The sequence below is a fragment of the Octopus sinensis genome, linkage group LG9 (genome assembly GCF_006345805.1).
Source record: "Octopus sinensis linkage group LG9, ASM634580v1, whole genome shotgun sequence".
Taxonomy (NCBI): Eukaryota; Metazoa; Mollusca; class Cephalopoda; order Octopoda; family Octopodidae; genus Octopus; species Octopus sinensis.
Window position 1 is genome coordinate 55895967 of NC_043005.1, and position 15848 is coordinate 55911814.

Consider the following 15848-nt stretch of genomic DNA (forward strand, 5'->3'; position numbering starts at 1 on the left):
GTTCAAATCCTGCCAAGGTCAACTTGGTTTGGTTTTTCTTCTTTCCAAAGCTGATAAAATAAAGTACCAGTTAAGGATCATCTTGATCAAGTAATCTTTCCTCAAAATTGTCATCTTGTGCCTATCTTTTACTTGTTTCCGACATTTGAATGAGGCCATGCTGGGGCACCACCTTGAAGAATTTTTAGCTGGATGAATCAATCCCTGTATTTTCTCAAACCTGGCACTTATTCTATCAGTCTCCTTTGCTGAACCACTAAGTTACAGGGATGTAAACACACCAAAACCAGTGGTCAAGCAGTGGTAGTGGTAGTAGAGCAAACACACACAAAGGGGCAAAGACACAAAGACACACACATACACAGATACATTAATACATGCATACATATATATATATATATATATATATATATATATATATATATATATATATATATATATATATATATATATATATATATATATATATATATATATATATATATATGTAGGGGAGAATTCACAATAAAACAAAAAAACGAAGACAGGTGGTGTAGACAGCAAACAGATGTATTAGTATAATGCTCGTGAAAAGTCTTTAACGTTTCAAGCCCACGCTCTTCCACAGAAAGGAACACAGAAAGAAATAAGGAGGGAAAATAAAGAATGTGTAGTAGCTAGCGATCTATCATGGGGAATACATAGACACACACACACACACACACACATATATATATATATATAGAACTACCATTGGATCTTTTCTTTTCCTATGTTTCTGACAAAGAGTTCCGCTCGAAACATTAAACCTTCCTTCTTTCCCTCTTTCCTGAGCATCCAATAATACTATACTTGTTCCACATTCTCGTATTGTTGTGTTTTCATGTTTGGATTAACTTTATATATATATATATATATATATGAGACCAAAGTGTACGTATGCCACTATATTTTTTTATATATAAGAAATACAAAAATGGGACAAGAATGCATGGCAATTAAGTTCCTGCCCTTTTTTAAATTTAAATTTTTTTAAAGGTTTAATAAATAATAACATTTAATTAATCAATAATGTATTCACCCTTGTTGTTTACAACTTCTTCCCAATGTTCAACAAGATTTTCAATACCTCGTTGGTAGAAATCACCCGATTTCAACTCGAAAAATTGATCCAACCAAGCTCTCAATTCTGCATCAGTATTGAATGAAACTCTACGCATAGCATTTGAAATAGATCGAAAGAGGTGGAAATCCGTTGGTGCCAAATCAGGAGAGTACGGCAAGTGTGGCAACACTTCCCAGTCATGTGTTTGCATGGCTTCCTTGGTCATATTGGCGATATGAGGGTGGGCGTTGTCATGCAGCAGAAGAACTCCATGCTGCCAATTAGATCTTTTCTCTTGAATAGCCATGTTGGGTCATTCCATCTGTTGAACATAGAGTTCTGCATTGACCATTTGGTTCCATTCAAGCAATTTATAATGGTATTCCCTTCCCAGTCCTACCATATGCATAACTCATTTTATGCAGATGAAGATCTTATTTCACATGTAGTGTCGCTTGTTTGCCGGGGCTAAGCCATTCCTTATGCTGCTTCATATTGATGTACAGGCACCATTTTTTGTCACCGGTAACAATTTGGTAAAGAAATTGTTGCTTTTGTCCATGAGTTGAGCAGTGACGAGCAAGCAAACCAGCAGAGATTGTGGCTCGTTGATTTTTGTTGATATCACCTAAAGCATGCGGAACCCATGCTTCATAATTCTGAACCTTTCCCATCGAGTGAAGATGCTTCTCTATAGCAGTGTGGGAGCATTCCATTTGATGAGAATTTTCGGGCAAAAGTTTGTCTAATTGCTCTTCATCAAACTCAACTGGACAACCAGAATGAGGTGCATCTTTGAGGTCAAAATTTTCCTTTTGAATTTGGCATACCAATCACAAGTGGTTCTTTCAGCTATGACACCTTCTCCATACACAGCACAAGCTTTTGAGGCCTTAGAACCTTGATTAGAAGCATTGAGAAGGAGGTGTCAAAAATGCTCGTTTTTCTTAACTTGACATTCCATTTTAATGATCTGAAAATAAACAAAAATTAACTAAAATTAACTAAAAAAAAATACAATAGATTCCAAAATGATTCCAAAATAGAAATCACAAAAAAATTAGATTCCAAAATTTAAAAACGCAATAAATTCCAAAATTTAAAAAATCAGCGGGAACTTAGCTGCCAACCCAATATATATATATATAAACCAATTAAAATCCTACATAGCAATGTTTCCCAAACTTTTCACACCAAATTGCAATATCACCCACCTATCAGCCAAAAAATGTTCCATCGCCCACCTGTGTAAAAAGAAAACCCTGACACAACACCCCCACCAAAACAAAATCCTTTAGGACCCCTCCCATATCGTTTGACACACACACACTCTAACGTAGACTCATTGCCCTGTTAGTACCATTTGTACTAAATATGCAGTTGTTTACAACTCCCTTATTGTGGGTTTAGTTTTGCCATTGGTGTCAATAAAATTCTAACGTTAACTCTATATTATGCAGACAGATTAACTTCTGGAAACTTGCGCTTTCTTTTACACTGATTTTCATTTTCCCCAAATGAACCATTGATCAGAACTACCGATGCCAAAATAATTAATGATTGTATTATAAAGGAAAAGAGTAAAAACTTTTAATGAGATGCATGTGTCTGGTGTGATGCAGCTAATGCAGATACATTCGGTTTCAAACTTGTCAGCTTTAGCCGAAAGTCTCCTTGTTGTATCACATCCAGTCAAATTCTTTTATGGGAAAATAAAGTTCCAGAATGGTTAAAACCAGATTCAACCAGATATGAAGTAGGGAAGGTAAGCAATAGTAATTTCAGATGTTTCCACAGGTTGGGGTAGGAATTCAATATACTTTGATGGTACTACAAACCTTCTTTGCTATTTACGGCAATATCGCATTGTAGCATCATTGTCAGTTTGTAATTCTATCAATTCCTCCTGAACATCATACTCACAATTGACTGCATTGACCTCAAACAGATTGCTATACTAATTTGGAATATTCAGCACAATAACATCTTGAAATCACTCCATCATGTTAAATCCTCATCAATCAATTCATCTTTCAAAGAATCAAGTTGTAGAAATTGATGGAATTGACGTTTTGAAACGTTAGTCTTAAAAAACACCAGTTTCGAAATGAAGGTAGTGATAAACAATTTACAATCTACAAGAGTTTTTTCTGCTTCCTTGCAATAACTTATTCAAATCATTTAATTTTGTGAATATATCACAAAGAAAAAAGATATTGAATCTTGCAGTCATCAATGAAACAGATACTGGAATATCTTCAAAGAAAAAGATATTATATAAAACAGTTCAACAAAGCACAGTTTCCTTTTGACAGCCACCGCACTTCGGTATGGTATAAGAGTTTAGTATGGTCCACATCATTTCTCAGATAGAGTTGACAGAAAATTCAATCAGACAAGGGACTGGACTTCAATTTGTTCACACTCCTGATAACTAACTGTTGTACATCATTCAATCTACTGTTCATATTTTTTGCCACTAAATGCTGCCAGTGTGCCAAGCAATGAACAGTTAGTATCTGGTGGGAAATTTCATGCTTTAGGAGATATGGAAAATCCTCTATAACTTCCTATCATCGAAGGGGTGCCATCAGATGCCCAGGCAAGAATATTACTGAGTGGGATATTATGTTCAAAAAGGAAAGACTTGAGAGTGTGAAAAATAGTTGCACCTTTTGAATCAAGCAATTTCTCTGTGGACAGTATTTCCTCACAAGGTTGAAGGTCTTAGCTGAAATAGTGAACATATACCATTATCAAACATTGATTGTCCACAACAGTTGACTCATCCACTTGTATAGAAATTTCAGAACGCTGGAGAATATTAATGAGCTGATGTTTGACATCGTTGGTCATTTCATCGATGCGTTGAGAAATTATGTTATTACTAAGTGGGATCTTCATAATGTCATCGGATTCTTCATGCATAATGGTTAACAAAAGCTCGTCAATTACTGGGTGAAGTAATGTTTCTCCAATTGTGTGAGACTTCCCAGACTTAGTAACAAGCAATGCAATGTTGTATGATGCAATCAGCCATCATTCTCCTGTTTACTAGTTTTCTAGAGTAGCATATTGAATGTTTGTATTTGCTTTTTGAAAGAGGAGCTCAGTTGCAAAAAGTATGATTACGGCTTGTCCTTCTTATCAGAATGCTTTCCATCAAAGTGATACTTCAAGCATGAAGGTTTCATTGTTTCATTGGTCAATATTTGATGGCAAAGAAGGCACATTGGTAACTAACAATCCTGAGGAGAGGGAATAAATCCAAATGATAAATAATCACTATTGTATTAGCACATAAGAAGCACCATCCAAATGTGGCCGATGCTAGCGCCACCTTGACTGGCTTCTGTGCTGGTGGCATGTAAAAAGCACCAACTGATTGTGACCATTGCTAGCCTCCCCTGGCACCTGTGCTGGTGGCACGTAAAAAGCACCCACTACACTCAAGGATTGGTTGGTGTTAGGAAGGGCATCCAGCTGTAGAAACACTGCCAGATCAAACTGGAGCTTGATGCAGCCTCCTGGCTTCTCAGACCCTGGTCAAATCGTCCAACCCATGCTAGCATGGAAAACGGACATTAAACAATGATGATGATGATGTACTGTCGACAAATTTTCTTCACTGGAGGCATCAGTAAAGTGAAAATGGGAAAACAAATTTCTATGGACAGCGTCAGAAAGGCAGTATGGTATTCCTAAAGAGAAGAAGAAGTCAATAGACCTGAGTCAGATGATATGTCTTTACTGGAGCAAAAACGGATCTAGTTCATTTGGCTGACAGCATTTCAAAAATTGAAGTTAATCAAAAATTTTAGAATTTGGCACATTAATGTACATTCCCAAGCTAAATTGCTGGAGTTATTCAGCTTTTTCTAAAAATATTTTTAAAAAGTTATAGATGTTTAAAGTTGGATCATTTTCACCCACTCAAGAAACACAATTTCAAAGCTGTCCTTTTGTGCATGACTGCACATTTTGTCAACATCCTGAAAATAGCACTTGTGTTTTGATATGAAACCACAGAATTATGCATGACATATAAACCCCTCATAACTTTTTCATTTTTCAGAATTTTCTGAAAATTCTTGTGAATTTGAATTCTACATGCAGGACTTCATATGATTATGCAAAAAAAAAAAAAAATTGTAGTGGAGTGTGATTTAAGGCCTAGGCCTATTTGGCTGCTATATTTAGTATGCATGATAACCATCTCAATGACTGTGACAAAAATATTCAATTGATAAGCAAGTTCACTTTTTTAATACTCATGCGAGTAGTCAAATCAATAAAAGTGCATCCTTATTCTAGGCATGCCTAGATATCAGTAAATGCAGAATTAATTTCTATAAATTCATTGCCACCCACCAAATGTTCATATCACCCACCAAAATCTCAAATCGCCCACCATTTTCTAGAAATTCGCCCATCATTCACTTGTAAGTTGTAATCACCCACCTGTGGGTAATATCACCCACTTTGGGAAGCTATGCTATAAAGATTTTATCCCTGATTTTAATTGATATATATATATATATATACATATATATTTATATGTACACACAACAAGCTTCTTTTACTGTACACCTACATGACTTCACTCACATGACTTCAGTCACCCCAAGGCTATAGTAGAAGACACTTGCCCAAGGTGCCACCAAGTGGGACTGAACCCAGAACTATGTGGTTGGAAAGCAAACATTTTACCACTCAGCTTGCCCATTCCTATGTTGCAAATAATTGTTAACACAGTTACAAAGATTGCCATGTGGTTCATTTGATAATTATGTTGTTCCAGGTTCAATCTACCACATGGTAAATTGGTCAAATATCTTATATCTTAGCCTTGGGCTAACGAAAACATTGCATTGTGCGCGCGCGTGTGTGTGTGTGTGTTAGCATGAAGTGAAAAACCATAAGAAATGAGTGCATCATTTCTTTAATCTAATCAATAACAACTGCTAATTCATATTAAGCCTTTCTTTAAATATGTTCATAGATTTCATTGCATAAAAAAAGAAACTGATCGATTGCATGTGTGTGTGTCTGTGTGTGTGCGTGTGCGTGTGAGCACGCACTTTAGAAAATGAAGAAATAATGTCAATACAAAGTGTCAACAAATTTCAACCAACACATGCTTTAAAAAATACCACAAAAAGAAAACAAACAAAAAAACAAAAGATTAACAGTGAGAAAATTAGGCTCAAAGAATTAATGAAGGAAATAATTCTTTGAAAATGTTTAAAAAAAGGAGATAAAAAATCAATATTATGTGTAGTTTTGGTTTGGTTACATGCTTCTGTTAACATTGCGATTATAATTTCATTATATGTTTCTGCTTTCTTTTCTATCAACATTCATTGAGAATGTACCCAGGGTGAACATTGTAGGGTTATAGGTCAGAGGTTATTGACATGATTCTTCATCTGATACGACCCCTTGGTAGAGGTGGTGGTGGTTTTTAGAGTGAGTGATGATGATAATGTTAATGATTAATGATCATGATGGATGGCAGGGGTTGGCAGCAGTAGGGGTGTGTGACAGTCATGATGGATGTTTGTGACCATGTCGATTATGGAGGTGGTAAAGACTATGCAGTGATGATGATGATGATTATGATGATAAATACAAGGACAAAGTTGGTGTATGCGATGACAATGGGAATTGCGATGGTGATTGTGGTGGTGTTGAAGGTGGTGGGTATGGTCATGATGATTACTTGTGGGTCATTGTTATGATGCTGATGATGATAGTAGTCGAGGTGGTGGTGGTGGTGGTGGTGGTGGTTCAACAAACAACAGCAATGTTACTGGTAGTTACAGCCACCACCCTACTACAATCACCTTGACTGGCACCACTACTAATGTTACCATCACCCCCACCACCAATGCCATCACCTCCACCGTCACCACCATCATCACCACTACCGCCACCACCATCATCATCACCACTACCACCACCACTACCAACACTACGTGAGATTTACAATGACGTTAGCAGTGACAATAAAAACTTGACGATATGATTTCGAAAATATTATCTGATTAATTCTAAGAAATTACTTTCATATTTCTTTTATTTCTTCAACTAAAAATTTCAACATTCCATCATTTCATTTCAGTCTTGTATTAAAACCTCGACAGATTTCTACAACAGAAACGATCAAGTGCATTGGCAGTAAGATGTAATTCAGTGATCTTTTAAAGGCCGTTAGTTTAAAAGGTTAATGTTACTACATATTGAACTGTCTTTGACATTCAACCTCACATCTTCTTCCTTTTTTACTCAGCATTCATAGTGTTAGTAGAATTCGGTAAATTCAGTGTACAGAAAAATGTCACACATTACATATATACATGCTGAGATTTTTAGTTCATGCAAAGGAGGAAAAAAGTAGGGTAAGGTTTAAAGAATTCTTTAAACAGATTTTGAAGTGAAGAATTTTGCGATTTGTTTCAAAGCGTTACTTAAGTAAATGTAATGCAGTGTGTTATTTGAATGTGAAAGGTAATATAGTGATAGCAGTAAGATTTGAACACATACTCTTAAGTTCAGTAGCTTAGCACATTGACCTCACTCAGTAACATATACAAACATGTGTGTAAATGTGTATGTATGTTCTCTTCTATTTTACTTATTTGAAGTCTTCCAATAAGGAAGAAATTGGTTTCTAACGAAGATACAAAGTTTCATTGTTGAAATATAAATAGCAAAAGTAATGTCACATGATGAACTTGAGAAAAATTTTACATATTTTTGTTGTTTTCTTTACAGATTCTATTTGTAATGTGTGTGTTAGCTTGATTTCTTTTTCTGAAAGCCCAAGTTATTTCAGATTGTCACTTAGACATTTACTCACAAAATCAAGTGCACAAATTATAAGTATTGATGTGAATTTACAATCGACATATAGAAGCTGAAGCTTTTGAAGCTGTTGTCCATAATTACTTTCTTTCTCTTTGATTTTTGAAGAGATATTCACATCAGCAGGGCAGCTGACCTCTGTGATGGCACATATTTCTTCTTGACTGTTTCAAACAACTAATATTTCTAAAAGTGGAGGCGCAATGGCCCAGTGGTCAGGGCAGTGGACTCGCAGTTGGAGGATCGCAGTTTCAATTCCCACACCGGGCGTTGTGTGTGTTTATTGAGCGAAAACACCTAAAGCTCCATGAGGTTTCGGCAGGGGGTGGTGGCGACCCCTGTTGTACTCTTTCGCCCCAACTTTCTCTCACCCTCTCTTCTTGTTTCTTGAGTAATGCTGCAATGGACTTGCGTCCCCTCCAGCTGGGGGGAACACATACGCCACAGAAACCAGGGAAACCAGGCCCATGAGCCTGGCTAGGCTTGAAAAGGGCACATAAATAAAAAAATAAAAGATATTTCTAAAATTATTTTCCTTTGGTGGTTTGTTGCTGTACTGAAGATGAGTTTGAGCATCCATATCAAGTATATTTTAAATTTAGAAAAAGTTCTATATGTGCAATTATAGTCCTTTTATGTGGAACAAAAGCCTGGATGCTTACCAAAAACTGGAATCCAAGCTAGATAGAACTTAAACAAATCTTGAAGAACTCGTCCCCACAAGAAACAGCTGTATGGAGATCTGCTTGTTTCCATCAGCATAATGGAAAGGCACTTGCACTTTGCAGGACATTGCTTGTAAGATAAACAAGAGCCAGCAAGTGACCTACTGCTATGGAGCTGGTTGTCTGAACACAATGTATGTATATCCACTCACCAGAAACACTGGATGCCTCCCTGAAACGTCTACTCAACTAATGCTGGACTAAGATGGATGGCATATGTGGGTTAAAAATGTCTGAGCAAGCTCAACCAGATGATGATGATGATGCTGTCCAGTTAAAAGAATTTGTTTGATATTTTCCTAATTGGTTTGTTTGCTGGTTTACCATCGTCTGCTTGCATTGTGGTGGATTTTTTTCAATGACAACTACAATATTTAGTTACATTGAAATTCTTGTGTAGTTTAAAGATTCATTCAGCCTTAAACTTGAAATCTGATCCTTCAGCTAAATACAAGCAAGTACCATAATTTGGTCTTGTGCATTTTTGAAGAGTCAAGCTGAAAATTTATAAACACATTTAAAATTTTCCATTATTGTCTAGACTTCAAAAAAGCTAATTTTTAAAAAAATTTCTGAAGTACCTTATCTGAAAAGTTTATGGAAATCAATATAAAGAAGAAAATAAATTAATTGCTACTTGCAATTTTATGTTTTACAAGTTTATTGACTTGTATCAGTATGTATTAACAGGCAAAAAAAAAAACAAAAAAATGAAGAGTTTTCATCATTTATTTGTTTTTTGTTTATTTTTATTTTAATTACTCTTTTACTTGTTTCAGTCATTTGACTGCGGCCATGCTGGAGCACCGCCTTTAGTCGAGCAAATCGACCCCGGGACTTATTCTTTGTAAGCCCAGTACTTATTCTATCGGTCTCTTTTGGCGAACCGCTAAGTGACGGGGACGTAAACACACAAGCATCGGTTGTCAAGCAATGTTAGGGGGACAAACACAGACACACAAACACACACACACACATACATATATATATATACATATATACGACAGGCTTCTTTCAGTTTCCGTCTACCAAATCCACTCACAAGGTATTGGTCGGCCCCAGGGCTATAGCAGAAGACACTTGCCCAAGATGCCACGCAGTGGGACTGAACCCGGAACCATGTGGTTGGTTAGCAAGCTACTTACCACACAGCCACTCCTGCGCCTATTGTAATAGAGTTATTTGTTTTAATTTTCTCTTCTCATTGTGTATGACCTTATAGCAGCTGAGAGATTTCTTGATTTGCTTTTGGACATCCAAGATTCCTTATACATTTGAAATCGCATCCACTCTTATGTGCTTTCCATCATCATCATCATCATCATCATCATCATCATCATCATCATCATCATCATCATCATCAACATTATCATCCATTATCATTTAATTTCTAAGTGCCATGCTGTCATAAATTGGATAGTTTTGAGAGGATCTGATGGACTCAAGGACTGCATCAAGCTCCAGTGTTTGCTGTGACATGGTTTCTATGGGTGGATGTACTTCCTAAAATCAACTACTTTACAATGTGTACTGGGTACGATTTTGTGCCACCTGTACCTGTGAGATTGACATGCAGCCTGCAATACTATGCAGCCCAAGAGGCAACCTTTATGTTAAGAGATATTTCTACCTTTAAAAATTCTGGAAATAACATCATGTTCTTTAACCCTATTGATACCAACATGCTTGAGACTGTCCGTGATTTTAAGATACAAACTTCCAGTTTTAAAGTTAACTAGATTAAAACCACCCAACGGAATTTTATTTCAATTTCTGTTTCAAACACCAACTTGATAACGACACACAATTATTTTAGTAAATATTCTTCATTATTTTCAAAATTAATCAAAATAACAAAGACAGAATAGTTAAACAGAAATATGGTAACAGAAGATTTCATTCAGAATTTTTTGATTTGTGTCTCAGTTCCATCTATTATGTTGGTGGTGATCGTCTTCATCATACTGAAGTTGCTGCTCTCAGTTTAAAACAGTTTTGTCATTTATACTTGCATCACATGAGTCATATATTTCTCTGACATTCTCATCACATATTCTAAATTAGTCATAATGGACAATTTTTTTTTGAAAAGCAGGCCACATAGGACATGGCTCGTTATAGTTTACAAGATCCTATGTTATATTCTCTATGTGATAGTATTCTAATTTCCATCTCTTTCAAACCCTACATCATTTCAATTTCTGAGTGCAATGTTAGAGTTCCATGCTTTCTTCTGACAATTTTTAAATTAGAAACTCTAATCAACATTAGAAAACATTTTCATTTATGGATGTGTAATGTGTACGAAAATATGTCAGATACATAATACTTAGGTGCAGTTTCAATACAGATTTCAAATTATCTGAAATGATTTTCCTATATATATATTTCTTTACTACCCACAAGGGGCTAAACACAGACGGGACAAACAAGGTCAGACAAACGGATTAAGTCGATTATATAGACCCCAGTGTGTAACTGGTACTTAATTTATCGACCCTGAAAGGATGAAAGGCAAAGTCGACCTCGGCGGAATTTGAACTCGGAACGTGACGACAGACGAAATACAGCTACGCATCAAAATAAATATCAAATGGAAATTGTAGTTCTGATACCTGTGCCGGTGTCACATAAAAAGCACCATCCGAACGTGACCGAAGCCAGCGCTGCCTTGACTGGCTTCTGTACCAGTGGCACATGACCTGCTGTGCTTGAGGAGACCTATTGAGTCAAGTACATCAACATCAAAATAAATATCAAATGGAAATTATAGCTGTGATACCTGTGCCAGTGGCACGTAAAAAAGCACCATCCGAACGTGGCCGATGCCAGCGCCACCTTGACTGGCTTCTGTGCTAGTTGCACGTAAAAAGCACCAACCGATCGTGGCCACTGCCAGCCTCCCCAGGCACCTGTGCCGGTGGCACGTAAAAAGCACCCACTACACTCAAGGAGTGGTTGGCGTTAGGAAGGGCATCCAGCTGTAGAAACACTGCCATATCAGACTGGAGCCTGGTGCAGCTTCCTGGCTTCCCAGATCCCGGTCAAACCATCCAGCCCATGCTAGCACAAAAAACGGATGTTAAATGATGATGATGATGATGATTTTCCTATATATGTCTGGAAAAGTTATGCATCCTGTACCATGAACAATCTTATCATCTTTACACTCACTGAGTAAATTATTATGATAAATATCTTCAGTAGAAGCATTAGTCAAATTTTCTCACCTTTGACTAAACTCATTAGTCAGGATATAAATATTTTTAAGAAAACCTTTAATCAATGCACATGATAAATTAGGCCGAATATGTTATTGAACACTGATTAGAGAAAAACACTGACAATGCTAGAGGAGGTGATTACTTACAAGTCTCCACATTAGCTCTTTGAAACGTTAGACTGGAAGTGAAGTGATAAAGCTGTAGATGGCAATGATGAGGCGATCTTTTTTTTTTGTAGAGGATGGAGCACACTGTCACAAGTTTATGCGTGTATGTATGTATGTATGTATGTATGTATGTATGTATGTATGTGTGTATGTGTGTATGTGTGTGTATGTATGTATGTATGTATGTATGTGTGTATGTGTGTATGTGTGTGTGTGTGTGTGTATGTATGTATGTATGTATGTATGCATGCATGTATGTATGTATGAATGTATGAATGAATGGGATGTATTTTCTTTTCCTTGTATGTAAACTGTAAAATTTAACCAATACACCCTCTACACACACACACACACACACACACACACACACCCTGCACAGTAATCCATGGAATTACAATCAGGAGAATTCAGAGTTCAGAAATCGAGGCTGATGAAGTTGTAGAAAGTCTCCAGCAACCATTTCTGAGTCATTCCAGAGGTATGTCAAAGAGCTAAATCCTACTGTTACACATATAGCCTTCCGGCAGCAACCCTCTTTAGCTAAGGTTTGACCACAATCTCCAGAAGCTTTACATAACAATCACAACATTGACATTTTGTTCATCATCATCATAATCATCATCGTTTAACATCTAGCATGGGTTGGACAGTTCAACCGGGATCTGGGATGCCAGAAGGCTGTACCAGGCTCCAGTCTGATCTGGCAGTGTTTCTACAGCTGGATGCACTTCCTAACGCCAACCACTCTCTGAGTGTAGTGGGTGCTTTTTATGTTCCAGGTGAGGCTGGCAACGGCCACAATCAGATTGGTGCTTTTTACGTGCCACCAGCATGGGAGCCAGTCAAAGCAGCGCTGGCATCAGCCATGGTGGTGCTGGCATTGGCCAGGCAGTGCTGGCAGAACAAATCATCTCGATACTGGTACATGTTTTCCAATATTCAGATGGCTTCCAGTCCTCCATGTCAGTGGTGGTACAAGATATTTCCCCAACAGTAAAGCTTAATCACTTAGATTTTTAAAATAACTAGCAGCTAAGCCCGGTTTCACTTAGTCTGTTTGGATGATGTGGCTGTGATCGTTTTTGGTTAGGCATAATCTATAACAGTGTTTCTCAACCTTATCATTCCGGGTCCCCTGTTTCGATTGGAGCCTCTAGCTGTATGAAAATTTCCTGACTTCCCCTATCACATTGTCAGATTTTTCATGGGCTGGCTGGTCTACCTAAGATACATGGGGAGCTGAATTAAATTTTTTATCTACACAGGAGCAGAAATAAATTTTTCAATGTCCAAGGAAAGCTGAATTGCAAAAAAGGTTAAGAAACGCTGATCTATAGTGATGGTTTTTATTTAGGCACATTGTAAAAGTAGGTATAAAGAATTGCTGAATATAACGATGATTCATTATAGCAGAAGTAACAAAAAGAAATCAAGCAAAAAACAAAATGGCTTTTGAACAAACATAATTGAAAAATAATTATAAATTTTTGTTTAGCTTTATCTTATATTTATATTATTATAAGTATATTTATTAACTTAATGTTGTTATGATTTATTCAGAATTTTGTTTGTCTAAACTATTTATTGAGTTTGTTGATCCAGAAATAATAAATTTCTATCTATATTCAATGAACTCTACTACCTACATTGGTCTACTCAAGTCAACAATACTTTATTAAGATGCTGCCTTCTTAAGTATTGTTTCTCTATAAAAATAGACAATGTTGGTTATATGTGTGTAGTACATACAATAGGGCTATGAAATGTTGACATCATTGCTGACTTGACAGTAGAGAAAATATTAAACGATAAAATGTCACCATTTTTGCCTGCATATGGAAATAGAAAATGCATATGTGTTTGGCTGAGATTTATGTATGTATTATCTTTAATACATGATTTTCTGACATTTTACAGTGATGTGGTTTCTATTGTGGGAAATATGAATTCTTTGGAAATATATGTTTCTATTTCAGCCCAAAGCAGATGACAAGCTTCTGAAATGGTAAATTACAGTAAACAGTATTACTTTAATATCAGGAACATTGCACAGCATTCAATGGATAGCAATCATTTTTAGTCAATAATATTCAACGATAAAGAAAAGTGTTGATTTTTACTAGTCTTGCTGCCCCTTGCAAAAACCATAAATACAGTCCTTCTTATGAAACGATTAGAAAAAGAAAGAAAAAAAAAGAAAAAGCAGCTACTTGATATCACAAGCATTGACTGGTAATCATGAACATTCATTTGCAGTTGCTGCCAATCACTATTGAACACATGCCATCAAAAGCAATCATTACCCTCTGCTAGTGATCTCTAGCAATTATTACCAATCACGAGCTGTAACTTAACACACTCACACACACTAATAATTGATTTCTAACTATGATACAAAATGGCAAGTTTTGGAGGAGTTTGCAGCCATTTAAATAGATTCCAGTACATGGCAGATGCTGCAATTATATGAATTATTAATAATATATATTACTAGTACTACTACTAACAACAACAACAACAACAACAACTACTACTACTACTACTACTACTACTACTACTACTACTACTACTACTGCTACTGCTGCTGCTGCTGTTGCTGCTGCTACTACTACTACTATTTATAATAATAAAAAATTATTATTTCTACTCTAGACACAAGGCCCTGAAAATTTTTCAGGGAAGGGGGCTAGTCGATTACATCGACTCCAATGCATAACTGGTACTTATTTCATCGATCCCGAAAGGATGACAGGTAAGGTCAACCTCAGTGGAATTTGAACTCAGAATGTAGTGGCAGATGAAATACCGCTAAGCATTTCGCCCGGCATGCTAACAATTCTGCCAGCTCACCACTCTAATAATAATAATAATGATAATAATGATGATGATGAGGAGGAGGAGGAGGAGGGGGAGGAGGAGGAGGACGACGACGACGACAAAAACGACAACAACAACAACAACAACAACAACAACAATAATAATAATAATAATAATATTAATAATAATGGTTTCTAATTTAGGCACAAGGTCATCATCTTTGAGAGAAGATGGTTAATACCATTGATCCTAGTACTAGCCTGCTACTCTACTTTATTAACTGTGGAAAGATGAAAGACAAAATGACTTCACCAGGACTTGAACTCAAAAAATAAAAATCTAGAACAGATACCATAAAGCTTTTTTGACTGACACTCTAACAAATCTTTACCAATTCAACGACAAACACTAATAATTAACAGCAATTAATAATAATTAGTTGCAGTCTAGACTAATTAATATGCACTCACTTCAATTACTAACAATCAGCAATAACTAACATCTAGTATCATCCTCTTCATCATTGTTGTCGTTGTGGCCATTATCACCATCACCATCATCACCATCATCATCATCATCATCATCATCATCATCATCATCGTTTTATGTCCACTTTCCATGCTGGTATGGATAGGATGTGTTAGTGTTGTCTGAGACAGTTCTTATTTAGAGTTACTACCATCTTTGGTATACTCAGGAAGGATCATGTATCACTTGTAGATTTTGCTCTGCCATAGTTTCTATAGATGGACGTCCTTCCTAATACCAACCACTTTATAGAGTGTACTGGGTGCATTTCATTGTAGCATCAGCAATTTAGAGAATATATCAAGGTTGTAACATCACCCTTAAGAAAACCAAAACTATAATCCTTTAGCATTCAGATAACTATGTTAAATGTAATGCTTGTATATTCACATTGTTTTAAATTAACCATGCATTATCTTTTAGCTTTGAGATTTTG

At 36.3% G+C, this 15848-nt stretch overlaps 1 long non-coding RNA gene across 1 annotated transcript; it reads right to left on the bottom strand.

The window, feature by feature from the left end:
• Positions 1-5444: 5444 nt before the first annotated feature.
• Positions 5445-15463, bottom strand: LOC118764849. Its single transcript, XR_005000672.1, has 3 exons — positions 15448-15463; positions 8856-8860; positions 5445-5579 (listed from the first exon to the last, which is right to left on the bottom strand). It is a non-coding gene; the product is annotated as an uncharacterized LOC118764849 (long non-coding RNA).
• Between the last annotated feature and the right edge of the window lie 385 nt (positions 15464-15848).